This window comes from Silurus aristotelis, assembly GCF_946808225.1.
Source record: "Silurus aristotelis genome assembly, chromosome: 1".
Taxonomy (NCBI): domain Eukaryota; kingdom Metazoa; phylum Chordata; class Actinopteri; order Siluriformes; family Siluridae; genus Silurus; species Silurus aristotelis.
The window spans coordinates 40920086-40931513 of NC_139574.1; the positions used below are offsets into that span (position 1 = coordinate 40920086).

An 11428-nucleotide genomic window follows, 5' to 3' on the forward strand; every position below is an offset into this window, starting at 1 on the left:
AGGTGGAGATGAAGAAGGCTGAGGATGCCTGGAAGCCTTCCATGAAAAGAAGGAATTCCACAGAGGACCCTGAAACACAAAAAACTGAGGTTAGCACATGACTCTGCAGTTGCACACTGTCGTTGCAGAAAGATTTACATTTCACACTCGCTGTCTGTGCAATAAATCGGTGTGTTGAATGGAGATATTATTTATATACAGTCGTGCTGATGTTGTGTGTTGCTGATGTTGTGTGTTCTGACTGTGGAATTTTCTTCTTATTTTGATTTTTAGTTAAATGTGCCCATAGCCAAAAAACCCAAAAGCAATGTGAATTTTTGAATGCTGCTGCTAAACCAGTGTCAGTAAGAGTTTGAGAAGGACAAAACGAGCAACGATGTCCTTGAGAAAAAACAGCAGGAACTGGAAGCAGCTGTTTCAGTAAGCATCGTTTCTCTCAAGAGGGCTTTTTTCTTCATTTTTCCCACAGAATAAAATAAAAATCTACTGAATTTGCAAATGAAGCTTCAAGTGGATAATCTGTTATCAGGCTTGAACCCGTCCTTCTGTAAAATTTCTATGGTATCTTCATGTGTAATATTTGTATTTTTTAGTTTTAATGATTATAACGATTGAGGACAGTAATCGTGAGAGGCTTCAGGACGAGCTGGAGGAGGCGAAAAACAAAGCTCGCAGAAAAACCAAGGGTAACGTCAAGTTCATCGGGGAGCTGTTTAAGTTGCGGATGTTGACCGAGTCCATCATTTATAACTGCGTGGTAAAACTGCTGAAACAAAATGACGAGGAAAGTCTCGAGTGCCTCTCTATTCTCCTCACGACCGCCGGCAAAGAGATGGACTTTAAGAAGGCCAAGGTAAACAACCAAAGACGCCATTGTAGAGCATTTTCATTGCACATGTTAACAGAGCACTTGCTTATAATTTATAGACCAATACAAAGAGGCTTGGAGAAATTGCTAGAGCTATATTACATAAAAAGTGTGCTTCCTGTTGTTTAATATTCGAACAGCTGTTCCAAGTGTAACCGATGAAATGTTTATGAAACGCCAGTGAACATCTGCTTTTAACAACTTGTCACGTCTGAGAGCTGTAAATATCTTCTATTAAACATGTTTCCTAAAGTACTTCTATTGGAACTTTTGGAACAGTAGAATAGGTATTGGAGCACGACTGCTGAATTGTTGCCTAATTTTATTCCTCCTTCAGGTACAAATGGATATGTACTTTAAAAAGATGGAAGGAATTGTGAAGGGAAAAAACCTCATCACGTGTTCACTTCATGCTCCAGGACGTCATTGACCTGCGCCTGGTCAGTGAACTTGTTTGTTTGCCTACTAGATGTGCATTCGTGCTTATATTTAACAGTAGTACATAATGAAATGATAAGAAAACAGTGAATGACGTGTCCGATTCCTCGTTTCAGCACAACTGGGTATCACGGAGAGTTGTAGAAGGACCGAAGACCATTGAAAATATCCACATGGATGCCAAATTTTAGGAGCAGGAGGAGTAAAGAAAAGTTCAAGAAAAGCTACGATCCATGGGCATGAATAGGCGAGGTTATAGAGGGCATATGTGTTCTAGACTAATCCTTTTTACAGCTTAGTCCCCTTTCTTTTCACAGCACTTAACCAATGCACTGCAACTTTTTGTTGTTATTTCTTGTTTCTTCTACAGTATTTCCGAGTCATGAGACCATGAACACTGTGAGCATGAACATTACAATAGACCCCAACAAGATCCCTAAAATCAACAAGGTACTGACTTTACATGTGCAGAAACATGCTTTTCAAATGCAAGCTTGAACTATTTCAGTCAGCATTTAAAGCTTGAGATGTAGATGAACTCAAACCTGCTGGTGAAACAATTTACGTAGTTGAAAAGTATTAACCTTTAAGAGTTGCCTGAACTAAGCGTTAGAAATCCCCCAAATGTTTGTGGATTTAGAGCTATAGGAGAGCTGCTTTATTCCTCTTTTAATAAAAAACTTTTGAAACATTTTTTTCCCGTTCTTCCATTTTTCATTCTGCAGCGTCTTCTGTGTTACCTGTTCAGAGTTTAGCGGGTGGTGCATCAGTAAGAATGGTCCATGGGGAAACACGGTGCTCTGTGTGTAGTTAAATAGACTAAGCCAAGTTTTTTGCCTCGATGCTTTTTTGTATTCGAATTACTCGAGTTACACAATTCACACAATTTAAGTAATGTTATGGAATTCTACTTCAAAACTGGCAATCTGTTAAAGTACACGTTTTTCTACCAGGTTTATAAGAAGCAATAATATTTAAACTGAATTGTGTTTGTGTGTAGTTACCAGCAGATGATAAGATTTATTTGGGACGGAATTTCGGGGGACGACGGCTGAACTGGAAGAACGGCTGCAATGGAGAAACTAGCGCTAGAGCCACATCCGGAGCATCAGGTGAGTCTGTAGTGAATGTAGTCTGTGTCCTTTTTCAGCTCTCTCCTGTGTTCATGTTGTGAAAATATTCAAAGCAGGTTGTGATTGTAGGTGTTGTTCCTGAAACTTAATTCAGTTTAATGCATCAGCATTTTTAGTCATGACACATCATGTCTCTTGTGTTTCAGTAAAACTCGACACAGTGCCAGACTCGACTACAAACAAGCCTGCGCTATCAGAGGAGGAAATGGAGAAACGCTCTAAATCCATTATCGAGGAGTTTCTACACATACAGTGAGGAAAATAAGTATTTGAACACCCTGCTATTTTGCAAGTTTTCCCACTTAGAAATCATGGAGGGGTCTGAAATTGTCATCGTAGGTGCATGTCCACTGTGAGAGACATAATCTAAAAAAAAAATCCAGAAATAGCAATATATGATTTTTTAACTGTTTATTTGTGTGATACACCTGCAAATAAGTATTTGAACACCTGTCTATCAGCTAGAATTCTGACCCTCAAAGACCTGTTAGTCTGCCTTTAAAATGTCCACCTCCACTACATTTATTATCCTAAATTAGATGCACCTGTTTGAGGTCGTTAGCTGCATAAAGACACCTGTCCACCCCAATCAGTAAGAATCCAACTACTAACATGGCCAAGACCAAAGAGCTGTCCAAAGACACTAGAGACAAAATTGTACACCTCCACAAGGCTGGAAAGGGCTACGGGGAAATTGCCAAGCAGCTTGGTGAACAAAGGTCCACTGTTGGAGCAATCATTAGAAAATGGAAGAAGCTAAACATGACTGTCAGTCTCCCTCGGACTGGGGCTCCATGCAAGATCTCACCTCGTGGGGTCTCAATGGTCCTAAGAAAGGTGAGAAATCAGCCCAGAACTACACGGGAGGAGCTGGTCAATGACCTGAAAAGAGCTGGGACCACCGTTTCCAAGGTTACTGTTGGTAATACACTAAGACGTCATGGTTTGAAATCATGCATGGCACAGAAGGTTCCCCTGCTTAAACCAGCACATGTCCAGGCATGTCTTAAGTTTGCCAATGACCATTTGGATGATCCAGAGGAGTCATGGGAGAAAGTCATGTGGTCAGATGAGACCAAAATAGAACTTTTGGGGCATAATTCCACTAAACGTGTTTGGAGGAAGAAGAATGATGAGTACCACCCCAAGAACACCATCCCTACTGTGAAGCATGGGGGTGGTAGCATCATGCTTTGGGGGTGTTTTCTGCACATGGGACAGGGCGACTGCATTGTATTAAGGAGAGGATGACCGGGGCCATGTATTGCGAGATTTTGGGGAACAACCTCCTTCCCTCAGTTAGAGCATTGAAGATGGGTCGAAGCTGGGTCTTCCAACATGACAATGACCTGAAGCACACAGCCAGGATAACCAAAGAGTGGCTCTGTAAGAAGCATATCAAGGTTCTGACATGGCCTAGCCAGTCTCCAGACCTAAACCCAATAGAGAATCTTTGGAGGGAGCTCAAACTCCTTGTTTCTCAGCGACAGGCCAGAAACCTGACTGATCTAGAGAAGATCTGTGTGGAGGAGTGGGCCAAAATCCCTCCTGCAGTGTGTGCAAACCTGGTGAAAAACTACAGGAAACGTTTGACCTCTGTAATTGCAAACAAAGGCTACTGTACCAAATATTAACATTGACTTTCTCAGGTGTTCAAATACTTATTTGCAGCTGTATCATACATATAAATAGTTAAAAAATCATACATTGTGATTTCTGGATTTTTTTTTTTAGATTATGTCTCTCACAGTGGACATGCACCTATGATGACAATTTTAGACCCCTCCATGATTTCTAAGTGGGAGAACTTGCAAAATAGCCGGGTGTTCAAATACTTATTTTCCTCACTGTATTTACACCCAATGGGGTTATTGTTAGCATTATTATGAATACACTTGCGTTTACATTTGGTCATTTTTTAGAGAATTTTATGAGAATCAGAATCCTTTATTAAGACTTTTGTCTGTGTTTTTTTTTGCTCTCTTTTCCCCCATTTTCTTACCTATCCTTGTTTACACAGGTTCTCAGAAACCCTCGAGATAGCAGATGATATGGCGATTGACATTCCTTATGTATGGCAGTACATAGCGGAGCTCGTTAATCCTGTGCTTCGGGAAGGAGGAATCTCTTTGAGAGAATTATTCATGTATTTACAGTTACATTTGAGACTATACATATACATTTTTTGCTGGAAAGGAAGTTGGTGTTTGTTTTTAATTGTTGATTTCTTGTGAATTCCAGTGAATTTAGCAAACCACTACTTCCTGTGGAAAGAGCCGGCATATTATTTGCAGAAATATTGAACCTTCTCTGCAAACAAATGGTGAGCTGTGAGATCTTCTATAGAATATGACTGAAAAAAGGAAAGTATTTTGTCATACTAGTTGAAAAAGGTTCTTTTTTGTTCAAGTCATTGCTGTGTTTTTCTTCACTTTAGAGCCAAAAGGAAGTGAAGGCCTTATGGAGGGACTCTAAACTGAGCTGGGCTGATTTTCTTCCTGAAACCGTGGATGGGAACAACTTCATTACTGAGCAGGTGAGCTGTTGGCTGCACACTAGATTTAGACTCCACTGGAAGATCTGGACCAAACAGGATCCAGTGGGCAGTAGATTTTCTACTACTTGAGTAATAATAATAGAAGAGCTGAGTAAAAGTGACAGCATAGTTATTTTATGAAATCATTTCGCTTGAAAATTGCTTTGAAATACTATTGTTTATGTCTGATCTAATCGCTTGACTCGGCATATTTTTGGCTGGTTGTTACAGAGGGCTTTTAAAAATGTGCAATAATCAATATGGGTTAAAAATCATACTGTGATCAATTTCATTTGTTAGTATAAGAACATTGTCAGTGAACTCAAATGGCAGCTCGTCTGATCAGAAAAGAGAAAAGTGTTTGTGTTTGTGCTGTAAAAAGCAGTGTGTTGGTGGGTAGACTTGATGCAGTTTTATTTCTAAACCAGCACAAATGTTGCCTTTAAGAAGAACATCTTCAGAGGGTTTTTTCTCGTCCTGGTATCATAAGTGTAGATAAACATAGGTTTTGTTTAATTGACAGCCCTGATGAAGTCTGATGACCTGAAGAGGGTGGAGCTGAGACTTCAGGCAGCAGACGGACTTCTGAGGAGGAACATCAGCACCACACGAGAGGTTAGAGGTCACCCAACCTGTAATTAATCCTGCAGGAATTAAGTGTGATTAGAGAGATAGCGATTTAAATGTATGTGTGTGTGTGTGTGTGTGTGTGTGTGTGTGTGTGTGTGTGCATACTGAAAAATGTATTTAATTTGTTTGTTGTGTGAATTGCCAATTTATTATTATTTATTTTTATATTTTATTTATGTATTTATTTGTAAATGTATTTACTGTAAATTCTTATTAAAGATAAAGTAAGTGCAGATTGTTGTTATTTATTTATCTTTTTAGGTGGCAGCAGGATGGGGGCAGGTCATGATGTGGATGAAACCATGGATGAAATCTCCGCGAGAAGGAACGCCATACTGTGATTCTTGGAGATTCCATCGTCCGTCATGTCCGCGCTACCGGAGACAAAGGTAAGGTGCACACTCGCTGTTTTCCTGGTGCTCATGTTCTGGATGTCGCTGCGCAGGTACCCGCGATCCTGAACGAGAACTTCGGAGTGGTTGTTCTTCATGCCGGAACGAACGACACCCGGCTGAGGCAAACGGAGATCTTAAAGAGGGATTTCAGGATCCTGGTGGAGACGGAACGCAGCACATCACCCACAACGAGGATCATAGTGTCAGGACCTCTTCCCACTTACCAGCGAGGGGCTGAGAAGTTTAGTAGACTCTTTGCACTAAATGAATGGTTACAGTCATGGTGTCGAGAGCACAAACTTCTCTTTATTAATAACTGGAACTGTTTCTGGGAGCGTCCGAGGTTCTTCCGCCCTGATGGCCTGCACCCCAGCAGAGTTGGAGCAGCAGTGCTATCAGATAACATCTCTAGGATACTTCACACCATCTGACTGGTAAGACATCAGGAAATTTACGACTATGAGAACATTTATACAACAAACCAAATAGTTACAAGTTCACACACAGTCCAGTTTATAGAAACCGTATCTATTCCTCATGTAGTAAAACCAAGAATTAAATACACAAGATCCAGAAATAATCTTATTGCAGTTAAAACTGAAAAATGCCAGATAAACAAACACCAAAAAGTTCTAAAGTTTGGTCTTTTGAAACATCAGATCACTTGCACCCAAAGCACTGATTGTAAATGAGATGATCACAATGATAAAGTGCTGCTTGTAGGAGATTTTAATATTCATGTAGATGATGTAAACGATGCTCTAGGATTATCATTTGTCGACTTATTAAACTCTTTTGGGGTTAAACAAAACGTCACCAGACCAACTCATCGTTTTAACCACACACTAGACTTAATAATATCCCACGGAGCAGACATCACTGATATAGATATTTTACCTCAGAGTGATGACATCACTGACCATTACCTCATACTGTACACACTACCGGTAGAGCAGATTAGCCGTGTTTCACCACGTTATCGACTTGGTAGGACTATTGTTCAGACCACTAAGGACAGATTCATAAATAACCTGCCTGATTTATCTCAATTCCTCACTAAACCCATAACTGCTAATAATCTTGATGAAATGACTAACAACATAGACCTTATCCTCACTAGCACATTAGACACTGTTGCCCCCATCCGGTTAAAAAAGGTTAGAGAACAAGCACCTGCACCTTGGTATAATAGTCATACGCATGCCCTCAAGAGAACAGCACGTAATCTGGAGAGAAAATGGAGGAAAACTTAATTGGAGGTATTTAGAATTGCGTATAAAGACAGTATGCTCAGCTACAGACAGGCGCTAAAAGCTGCTAGAGCTGAACACCTAAACAAACTCATAGAAAACAACAAAAACAATCCCAGGTTCCTTTTTACCACAGTAGCTAAATTAACTACAAATCAGGGATCTGAAAAATGTGTTCCATCACAGTTTAGTAGTGAGGACTTTATGAATTTCTTCACTGAAAAAATGTATAGCATTAGAAAAACAATTGTGGCGGTCCAACCTCTGACAGCATCTCCTGACACAATCTCACCTACAACTCCACAACTACACTGTTTTACATGTACAGGACAGGAAGAGCTGTATGATGTTATTACCAAAGCTAAATCAACAACATGTCAGTTAGATCCCATTCCTACTCATCTATTGAAGGAAGTGTTACATACAGCTGGTGAGCCTCTTCTCAATATTATTAACTCCTCACTATCTTTAGGTCACGTCCATAAATCCCTCAAGTTAGCAGTTATTAAGCCCCTCATTAAGAAACCTCATTTGGATCCAAATATGGTATTTAATTGTTCCACCTGCTTTACTCCACTCCTACTGCTGTAGTGCCCTCTACCTCCACCCCCACCATTATACAGCCTGCACTTTTATGTAATTTAAAAATACCTTTATATGTCATTATCATATAATCATATTATCATATAATGACGTATAAAAGGGGATTTCAGCGGTGTCTGAGGTAAGATTCGAACCGGCTTCATTCACATCAGAGATTCTCCCTGGGAAGCAGATAAAAAGGCAGTTTGCTAAAACCATAACAAATGTCCATCATTTTTCCATTTCCTTTCTTTTTCTTCCATTTTTCTATTTTTTCTTTCTCTTTTTTCTCTTGTCCCTCCTTCCCCTTTTTTTCCCCTCTTCCCACCCCTTAACAGACTATTGATCTCCAGCTTCACACAGCTCACATCCTCAACTCTCAGTCTCACACTGCCCTCTAGCGGCACTATCAGGACGTGCTTTATGCTCCATTCTGTACTAATGTGACTTCTGTTTGTGTTTTAATGCAGTGATTCTCAATTTTTTTCTGCCATTTACCACTTCAGAGGGGTGGATTTTTAAACCCACCTGTCCTCCGTCACCTCAAAAAAGGATAATGAAATTCTTTAAGTTTAAAAAATGAATAATTTATTGAACTATCCAATTCTAAATGAACATCAACTAGCATCAAAAACAAAAATAGAGAAAATAAAGGTGTAGTTGTGTTATCTCTTGGACTTTCTGTCACTTTGCAGTCTGTGCAAAATAGAGCAAAATCATTTCATAAATCTTTTCAAAACGGGGTTGTAGACTTGATACTGTCACTTTCAAGTCATGTTCAATATTGAGCTGAGATCTGTATTTAGTTTTCAGTGTAGCAACATCTGAAAAGTCTCAGAGATGAGATGTGGCAAAAGGAACAGGATAAAACAGTTATATTTTCTTTAAGGCTGAATTTTTGGTTTAAGCTCCCACCATCTACCTTTTTTGTCTGCTTGTGCTGAATTACATGCTTGTTTTTTTTGTGGTCAATGTCACAAATAAATGAAGAACAAATAAATAAATAAATCCTGCCGTTCATTGCGCCCCACCTGTCATATCTTTGAGAACCACTGAGCTAGGCTAATTAGCCGGCTAAATAATCTTAGCTTCAATAGTTTTCATCGTCGGTCTAAATATTCTGCATTTAGTGCGCTATAAATAAACTATAAGGGTCTTAATAACGAATGTATTTGTCTTTTGATCAACTTTTAGTAAAATTTTCTAAGAAACTAGCTAACACAAAAACAGCGCTAGCAAACACGGCTAGCATGAGGCTAATGATGATGTCTCCTACACCATTAGCCGAAATGTCCATTTCTGCTCACTGCAACATTTCTGGAAATATTATCGCTTTTTTAATCTTAATTTTTTTAGTCAGATTTAGACTCAATACATTTGTCCACACAGTGTAGATCAGGCGCAGGATGTAGAATCACTGAAAGCATTTTAAATGGGATTCATTGGTCTGTTTTGTGTACATGCAGGATTCAGGACCATTTTTAAGCATTTTAAATGGAATTCATTGGTCCCTTACGAGGGAAATATCAAGGTCCGTGACGTCGGAGTGACGTGGGGCCGCCTTCCCGTGGGCTCACCACCTGCAGGAGGGACCGTAAGGGTCGGTGCTGTGAGGATTGGGCAGCAGTCGAAGGCGGGGGCCTGCTTAGACTGCTGCCCCCGCGACCCGAATTACGGATAAGCGGGAGAAAATTAATGAATGAATGAATGGTCTGTTTTGTGTACATGCAGGATTCAGGACCATTTTTATTTTTATCTTATTGATATTTGAAGTTAGTTTTGTATTAAAATAATATTTCTATAGTGTTTGCGATTTAAGTGTCTGTGATTCATGTGTCCAACTGGTCATGTGACCAGAGTGATACTGCAAAAACGTTTCTATGACGTCATCATCAAAATTCTAGTATCTCCTTGACAACCATCAAACAAACACACAGAAGCAATAAAAGCAGCAGCAGCGACTGATAAACATTATAACTATTCATCTACTACTGTCTATTAGGTACCTGATAAGTAGCTTTGCTATATATATAGTTATTCTGAATACGTTTTAGACTGTTTTGTGCTTTTTGTTAACTTTATTTCTGTACTGAGAAATGTAGAAATGTAAGATCTTTTAAACCTGTATGTTTTACAATCTTTCAACATTTCAGAGTAGAAACTGATTGTAGTTCACTCATACTGATGTTTTTCTGTTTAAGACTGTAGGTTTGGTTTGGTGTTTATTCTCTTGTTTATAACTGACAGTTTGTTTGTTTGTTTGTTGTTTTTTTTAGATAAAAATGAATTCGAGTATTTCAGCACTGTATGTTGGTGATCTGCACCATGAAGTGACAGAAAACATGCTGATGGAGAAATTCAGCTCTGTGGGCCACGTTCACTCCATCCGGATCTGCAGGAACTGGAACACCGGCGTTTCACTCAGTTACGCCTACGTCAACTTTTACCAGCGAGCCGATGGTGATTAAATCCTCATTAAACCCCGATACACTATTTCTGCATCTACACCAGTTTATTGTCTACTTAATACTCCAGGAGTAATTTCTGTATTATTTTACTACTTTATTATGTGAATATGGTCAGGTTTTGTGCCTTAAATAAAATTTGAGAGTGTTTTCTCCTCACCCATCTTTCCCCAGTCTTTTTTACTGAAATGAATGACCTGTAATGAATTTTGTTTCCTCAGCTGAGCGAGCGTTGGCAACACTTAATTGTGAGCTCCTTATGGGGAACCCTATGAGAGTCATGTGGTCTCAGAGGGATTCCACCATGAGAAAAAGCATCGGGAACTTGTTCATCAAGAACTTGGACCTGGAGAAGATTGACAGCATGGCCCTTTTTGACCTGTTCTCAGTCTTTGGGAAGATTCTGTCATGCAGGGTTTGTGCTTTAAACTGTTTGGATCTGAATAACATCTGTATAGCATGATTAGCATGTTTTCTACTAAAGTCCTGTATTAGATCTGTTTGATATGAATTGTGTGTTGACATGACGTGTCTCTCCTAAAGGTTGTCCGTTACAAGACGGGGACAAAAGGATATGGATACGTCCAATTTGAGTCTCCAGAGGCGGCGAATTTGGCAAAAGAGAAACTCAATGGCAAACTTCTTAACGGCCATAAAGTGTAAGCTATTAATATAAAGTGTGGGTTTGGTCATATGAGGGGATTTCAGTCAGCATCAGGGGGTAATTTTTCTGGTGTCGGCATAAAGACTAACAGCAGTGTCTAAGAGCAGTGTCTCTGTTGTGTTACAGCTCCATCCAACACTTTAAATCTCGTAAGGAGCGCGAGACTGAGAGAAACCACCACACCCAGGTCTTCATTAACAAGCAGAAGACCTTACTGAGACCAGAACACCAGGATAACCCTGTCCATCATAACGTGCAGAGGATGAAGAATGTGCAGGTGAAGATTGTACCCTAAACATCTACCACCCCATGCTGTCCCCATTAAAATGATTTGATGCTGAAGTTCAATATTGCAGTTAAATGGGTTACTGGCTAAAAAGGTTAAAGATCCTCCTCTAGCTGGTTCCCTCAAGAGCCTCCTGCTAGCAGTGATGATGATCTGATAAAACAAAATGGAATGAAGTGTT

General features: G+C 39.7%; 3 long non-coding RNA genes across 3 annotated transcripts; all 3 read left to right on the forward strand.

The window, feature by feature from the left end:
• The first annotated feature begins 298 nt into the window (after nucleotides 1-298).
• Nucleotides 299-1501, forward strand: LOC310725550. The gene is made up of 4 exons (XR_014533413.1): nucleotides 299-420; nucleotides 617-853; nucleotides 1206-1308; nucleotides 1423-1501. It is a non-coding gene; the product is annotated as an uncharacterized lncRNA (long non-coding RNA).
• A 192-nt stretch (nucleotides 1502-1693) lies between these two features.
• Nucleotides 1694-2695, forward strand: LOC310734065. Its single transcript, XR_014535962.1, has 3 exons — nucleotides 1694-1756; nucleotides 2307-2418; nucleotides 2586-2695. It is a non-coding gene; the product is annotated as an uncharacterized lncRNA (long non-coding RNA).
• Nucleotides 2696-4886: 2191 nt separating this feature from the next.
• LOC310725509 lies at nucleotides 4887-10533 on the forward strand. The gene is made up of 5 exons (XR_014533386.1): nucleotides 4887-4975; nucleotides 5499-5590; nucleotides 5867-6434; nucleotides 10109-10292; nucleotides 10519-10533. It is a non-coding gene; the product is annotated as an uncharacterized lncRNA (long non-coding RNA).
• Nucleotides 10534-11428: the final 895 nt, after the last annotated feature.